General features: G+C 32.8%; 1 protein-coding gene and 1 long non-coding RNA gene across 6 annotated transcripts in view; one reads left to right on the top strand and one right to left on the bottom strand.

The window, feature by feature from the left end:
* The window catches only part of DNM3 (dynamin 3), a 557,709-nt gene that overhangs the window by 507,284 nt on the left and 44,005 nt on the right, over positions 1-6,420 (top strand). The window lies entirely within an intron of this gene.
* Positions 1,912-6,420, bottom strand: part of LOC105554133 — an 8,406-nt gene continuing 3,897 nt past the window's right edge. The window contains exon 3 of the long non-coding RNA XR_001008280.1: positions 1,912-2,496. This is a non-coding gene — a long non-coding RNA (uncharacterized LOC105554133). The remainder of the gene's footprint in view (positions 2,497-6,420) is intronic.

The raw sequence follows: 6,420 nt of genomic DNA, 5'->3' as shown, positions 1-6,420 counted from the left end.
TAATATATAATATATTATGACACACATATATGTTATAGATATACAATGACACACACACATATATATATATAGAGAGAGAGAGAGAGAGAGAAAGAGGTCAATTCATCAATAAAATATAGCAATTGTAAATATATATGCACCTAACAGTGGTGCACCCAGCTATATAATGCAAATATTATTAGATCTAAAGGGAGAGATAGATCTCAATACAATAATAGCTGGGGACTACAATACCCCACTGTCAGCATTGGATAGATCACCTAGGCATAAAATCAGCAAAGAAACATTGGATTCAAACTGTACTATAAACCAAATGGACCTAACAGACATTTACAGACCATTCCATGTAATAGCTACAGAATATGTGTTCTTCTCATTAGCACATGGAACATTCCCCAGGATAGATAATATGTTAGGCCACAAAACAAGTCTCAACAAATTTTTAAAAATCAAAATCATATGAAATATATTTTCTTACCACAATGGAATAAAACTAGAAATCAACATCAAGTGGAACTTTGGAAACTGAACAATTACATGTAAATTAAACAACATGCTCCAAAACAACCAAAGGGTAAATTAAGAAATTAAGAAGTACTTTAAAAATTTTCTTGAAACAAATGAAAATATAAACATATCAAATCCTATGCAATACAGCAAAAGCAGTAGTAAGAAGAAAGTTTATAGCAATAAACACCTACATCAGAAAAGTAGAAAGATTTCAAATAAACAACCTAATGATGCACTTCAGGGAACTAGAAAAGCAAGAATAAGCCAAACCCAAAATTAGAAGAAGGAAAGAAATAATAAAGATCAGAACAGAAATAGAGATTAAAACAACAATACAAAAGATCAAGGAAACAAAAAGTTGGTTTTTTGAAAAGATAAACAGAATTGGCAAACCGTTAGCTAAACTAAGAAAAAAAGAACCAAATAAATAAAATCCAAAGTGAAAAAATGAAACATTACAACTGATACCACAAAAAAGAAATATTACAGCTGATACTTCAGAAATACAAAGGATTATTGGAGTATTATGCACAATTATATGCCAAAAAATTCAAAAACCTAGAAGAAATGGATACATTCCTGGGCACATACAAGCTACCAAGATTGAACCAGGAAGAAATGGAAAACTTGAACAGAACAATTCAGTAATGAAACTGAATCAGTAATAAAGTCTCCCAACAAAGAAAAGCCCAGGACCAAATGACTTTGCTGATGAATTCTACCAAACCTTAAAAGAAGAATTAACACCAATTCTTCTCAAACCGTTTCAGAAAATGGAAGGGAATTTTTTCAAACTCATTCCATAAGGCCAGCATTACACTGATACCAAAACCAGACAAGGATGCAAGAAAATAAAGAAAACTACAGGCCAATATCCCTGATGAACACAGATGCAAAAACTCTCAATGAAATACTAGCAAACTGAATGCTACAGCACATCAAAAAGATTATACACCATAATCGAGTGGGATTTATCTCAAGGATGCAAGGATGGTTCAACATATACAAATCAATAAATGCAGTATATCACATCAACAGAATGAAGGACAGAAACTATGTAATAATAGATACAGAAAAAACATTTTATAAAATTCAACATCACTTCATGATAAAAACTCTCAACAAATTAGAAGGAATTTAACTCAACACAATAAAGGGCTTAAATGACAAAACCACAGTTAAATGATACTAAATAAGGAAAAGTTGGAAGCTTCTTCTCTAAGAACTGGAACAAGACAATGATGTCCACTTTCTCAACTCTTATTTAACATAGTACTAGAAGTTCTAGCCAGTACTATTTGGCAAGAGAAAGAAATGTGGCTAGTTCCAATTATGATGTGCTGTAAGTGTAACATATACACTAGATTTCCAATACTTTCTACAAGAAAAGAATGCAAAATATCTTATTAATAAATTTTATTTTGATTAATTGATTACATATTGAATTAGTTTGCTAGAGATGCCATAACAAATTATCATAGACTAGGTGGGTTAAGCAAGATAAATGTATTTTTCACAATTCTAGAAGGTAGAAGTCTGAGATCAAGGTGTCGTCAGGTTGATTTCTTCTGAGACCTCTCTTCTTGGTTCATGTCATCACATGATCTTCCCTCTGTGTGTGCCCATGTCCATTTTGCCTCTTGTTATAAGAACACCAGTTATATTGGATTGGGGCCCATCCTAATGAACCCACTTTAACTTAATTACTTCTTTTGAAACCCCATCTCTCAATATAGTCACATTTCTGTAGTACTGCTGGTTAGGGCTTCAACATGAATTTTGTGGGGGACACAACTCAACTCATAATACCTGTCAAAATAATAATGTTTTGGACCTATTTGATTAAAAAAGGCAGTATTAAGGTAAATTTCAACACTTCATTGTTACGTTTTAAAATATGGCTACTAGAAATGTGGCTTGCATTATATTTCAATTGGACAGTACTGGATTTTATTTATTTGGGACACCAAAACACTGTATCATCACCTGCTGAAAAAATAAGAAAAAGTTCTCATTTTAAATAACTTGCCATTTTCTACTATATTTCCCTTTTAGTACTAAGTTTTATTTTGGTGTTGCTAATAAGCAAAAGCAGTGAGATGATATATAAAGAAGATGAAATGTGCACAAAGAAAATTAGACCGGAGTACTATTTGGATCTTACTACCTTTATGATCTCAGGCACAGCCCTTACCCTTTCTTTAATTTCTTCTTTCTACAAAAGAGAGGATAACAGCTGACATTTGTTGAGTGATTATTTTGTGCCAGGTACTCTTCTGAATTTCTACACTAGTAATTTATTTAATCCATACAACAACCCTTTGAATATTTTAGGTAGTAGTATTACTCTATTTGAGAGAAAACTGAAGCACACAGAGATTAATTAACCTGCTCAAGACTCCAGAGTTTAGTAAGTGATAGAAGCAACTGGTCTAACTCCATACCACATCATTTATTTCCCCCTGTACTTGTGTCTCAAAAGATTGTTGTGAGGATCTACTGAGATGGTATATGTGAAGGCATTTGAAAACTGATGACTGTTAATTATTTTCTTTGTCTGCCTTCCTAGGAACATTTCAGATAAAGCTATTATTTTTCTCTTTTGACCAGGAAATCTATATATCTTTCTTGACAGCCTGGTAATTTCAGAACGAATAGAAGTGTTTGTATCTGTGGGTTTGACACACTACTGAATCACAAAGTCTCTGGAATAATTCTCAAAGCCATCACTTTCAGCCCACTTTCTCATTCATTAATGCTCTATTCTTTTTCTAGCATGTCTAGAATTCTCTTGAATTCTTGCAGAGAATTGGTGCTCCTTTAATACCTGCTATTTCAGAATAGCTTTGACTTAAATATGCTTTCCTTTTCTCCCAGTTGCAAAATGTCAGGGCTGACAGCCAAAAGGGCTTCTGAAGATTGTCAGTGTTCTCATATTCAGATAGGTAGCAAAGGATCTGACACATTTGGTACAATAAACCCACAAATGTTCATTAGTAAGCTTGTAGCCTGATTTATTTCTCTGATTTAGAAAACACTCCTAAAGAAGGAGAGTTTGTCTGCAAGGAACCTTCTGAATTCTTTTTTTAATTCAAGCTCGTATTTATAAATTTTGTAAACTCAGATGTCGCTTATGTCATTTACATCATTTATCTCAAATAATAAAAATGATTCACTTTTTTTGAGCACTACTATATGTCTGACACTGTGGTAAGTGCCATTTCTGTATTCTCATTTGGTGATATCACATCTGCTCTGCCCTATAAAATGTATAATGTGTGTATATTACCTTCACTTATAAGCACAGAAATTAAGGCTTAGAGAGGTTGAGTAACTTCTTAACTAACTTCACTAAAGTCACAAAGCTAATTAGTGACAGAGTCAAGATATAAACATAGGTCATCTAATTCCATAGTTCATACTCTTGATCACTATTCCACATTTCCCTCAAACCAAAGTGGATTGAGCATTTGGGGTATTCTCTCTAAGTCAGGTGGATATTTTTAAAACTTATATTTGATGAATGCTGCAAATAGGTGTATGATCCAGTTTTTCTTTTAGCTTCTGTGATTTGGTAATTCTCCTACAGATGGTAGAATATGGTATTCACAATAATATGAAAAATATAATTAAATTTGACAAGAATTCTATTAAAATAGCAAGATTTACCATCCAGAATTATTTCATTTATTTTTAATTCCTCTTTTATCTTAATCAAACATACCACCTTGATGTTATGTGAAGCTATCTTATATGCTACTTTAAGCTGTATGCATTCATTTATGAAACCTCTAAAACTATGTATCATGCCCTTTCTATTTTATGTATATTGCCAGGTAGTTTATAAGTGATTAAAGAATATTGCTAGGAAGTATATTAAATTAGATAGATAATGTTACCATATCACTTTTGATTCATTTGGCCCCCAATGTAGTATGAAATCTTATAATTAATTTTTTTTTTTTTTTTGGAGACAGAGTCTTGCTTTGTCACCCAGGCTGAAGTGCGGGGTGTGATCTCGGCTTACTGCAATCTCTGCCTCCCAGGCTCAAGTGATCCTCCTACCTCTGCCTTCTGAATATCTGGAACTATAGGCATGCACTAGTATGCCTGACTAATTTTTAAACTTTTTGTAGAGACCAGGTTTCATCATATTGCCCAGGCTGGTCTCAAATTAATGAGCTCAAGTGATCTATTCACCTTGGCTTCCCAAAATGTTACGATTACAGGCATAAGCCACCACGCCCAGCCTGTGATGAGATTTTTAGGAAACACCTTTTTATCAAATAGTTCATTTAACTAAAACGCCTTTAATTCAGAAGGCATTATATCTATTCTAAAAGTGTTTATATGGATTAAGTAGACGTAAACAATTGGTAGAGGAAAAAACATAGTACTCACTAACAATAGTATTTGTAGAAATTTTGAAGCCATGGTTAAAAAAAAAGAGAAATTTGAGGGAAAATGTAAATACATGCAGTAATAATGCTTTCTTAGCAAATTTCACATCTTTAATCTACTGTCACCTTATTGCTTTGTAAAGAAACATCTTGATCCCAGTCGTAAAAGTTACTTAGACTTATAAACTCATTAATGTTTACTAGTAGTTGCAATCTGATTTCTTTAAAAATAGTCTAAGGAAAAAAGCTTTTAAAAACCAACATCAGCTTTATCTCTTATACCTCACGTAATACTTACAAACCTTATTAATAAAGCACTCAGGACAATCTGATACACTATAAAATTTAAAATAATACAGAATTGTTTCAAATAATAATTGCATCCTTCTATAAAATTTGCTTAGAATAGTTTTAATTTTTATTATAAATGCAGCCATAGTTGTTGATCTTTAAGCAATCTTGGCTCTCTTAGTTTTTGCCACTTTATAAGAAGTAGACAAATCTGATAGCCAACGTAAATATCAGAATTAGGGTGAAGCAAAGATAGTTTTGTGTTTTTGTACTTTACATCCTCCAGATTGTCAAACAGGCAACATACACACATACTCAATTTCAGAAGAATGAGAGAGAGAAGTAACAAAAGAAAAAAACCTGCAGACCCAATGATTATTACTCCAAGAATATAGATCTTTGTTTAAGCAATCTTCCTCTGAATGTCAGTAGTTGCAGAAGTCTCCGTATATTTTTATCATCTTCATAAAGTTATTTTTCTGTAAACTAAAGATTTGCCTAAATTGAGATAAGCTCCTTTAAACTTTAATTTATTTCTTAATTGGTTATGAGTATTTACAGTGACAGAAGTAGTTCTGGTTTTGGCAACTTTGGAAGTAGCTCCCCAACTTTGGGACATGTACGTGTTGTCTGTATGATGACTCAGCTGTGGTCTGGTGCTATTATCACTTACGTTCTATCTTTGAATATTGGAAACAAGAAATTTGCAACAGCCCAACCTAGCAAATTTCTTCTGATTTTGCTTTCATCTTTCCTTTTAACAAAAATTAACTTAAATTTCCTAAAACAGTCTTCAGGTCTTTTTTTTATCTTGATCATCTATGAAGGCTCTTGGGCCCTGGGAATGTCTGAGAAGGTGCACTCAGTAATTCATGTGTAGGAATAGTTGAAAAAGTTATCTTCAGGCCTTTTGGGAGTTCTGTAGTTGGATGTAGGTGACAGCTTTATCAACTACAGTATTCAGTGAACCTCAGGGAAGTTTAAAACCCCTGATGATAGCTGCTCTTTTAATGGCTTCATTTTTCTTCTGTACTCCAGAAAGAAATGATTCTATTCACAGAATTTTACAGTTGTATGTGGTTTTTTTGGTTGCTTTAATGCATTGCATTATTTTTTACTAAGAAGTTTTTACATGTGAAGCAAGTATAATTGTATTTAAACTGAACTTTGATTTTCTGCCTCATAATATAAAGAAAAGGGCGCCGGGCGCGGTGGCTCA

The sequence above is a fragment of the Mandrillus leucophaeus genome, unplaced genomic scaffold (assembly GCF_000951045.1).
Source record: "Mandrillus leucophaeus isolate KB7577 unplaced genomic scaffold, Mleu.le_1.0 Scaffold629, whole genome shotgun sequence".
Lineage (NCBI taxonomy): Eukaryota > Metazoa > Chordata > Mammalia > Primates > Cercopithecidae > Mandrillus > Mandrillus leucophaeus.
This window is presented reverse-complemented; position numbering and strand designations above follow the sequence as displayed.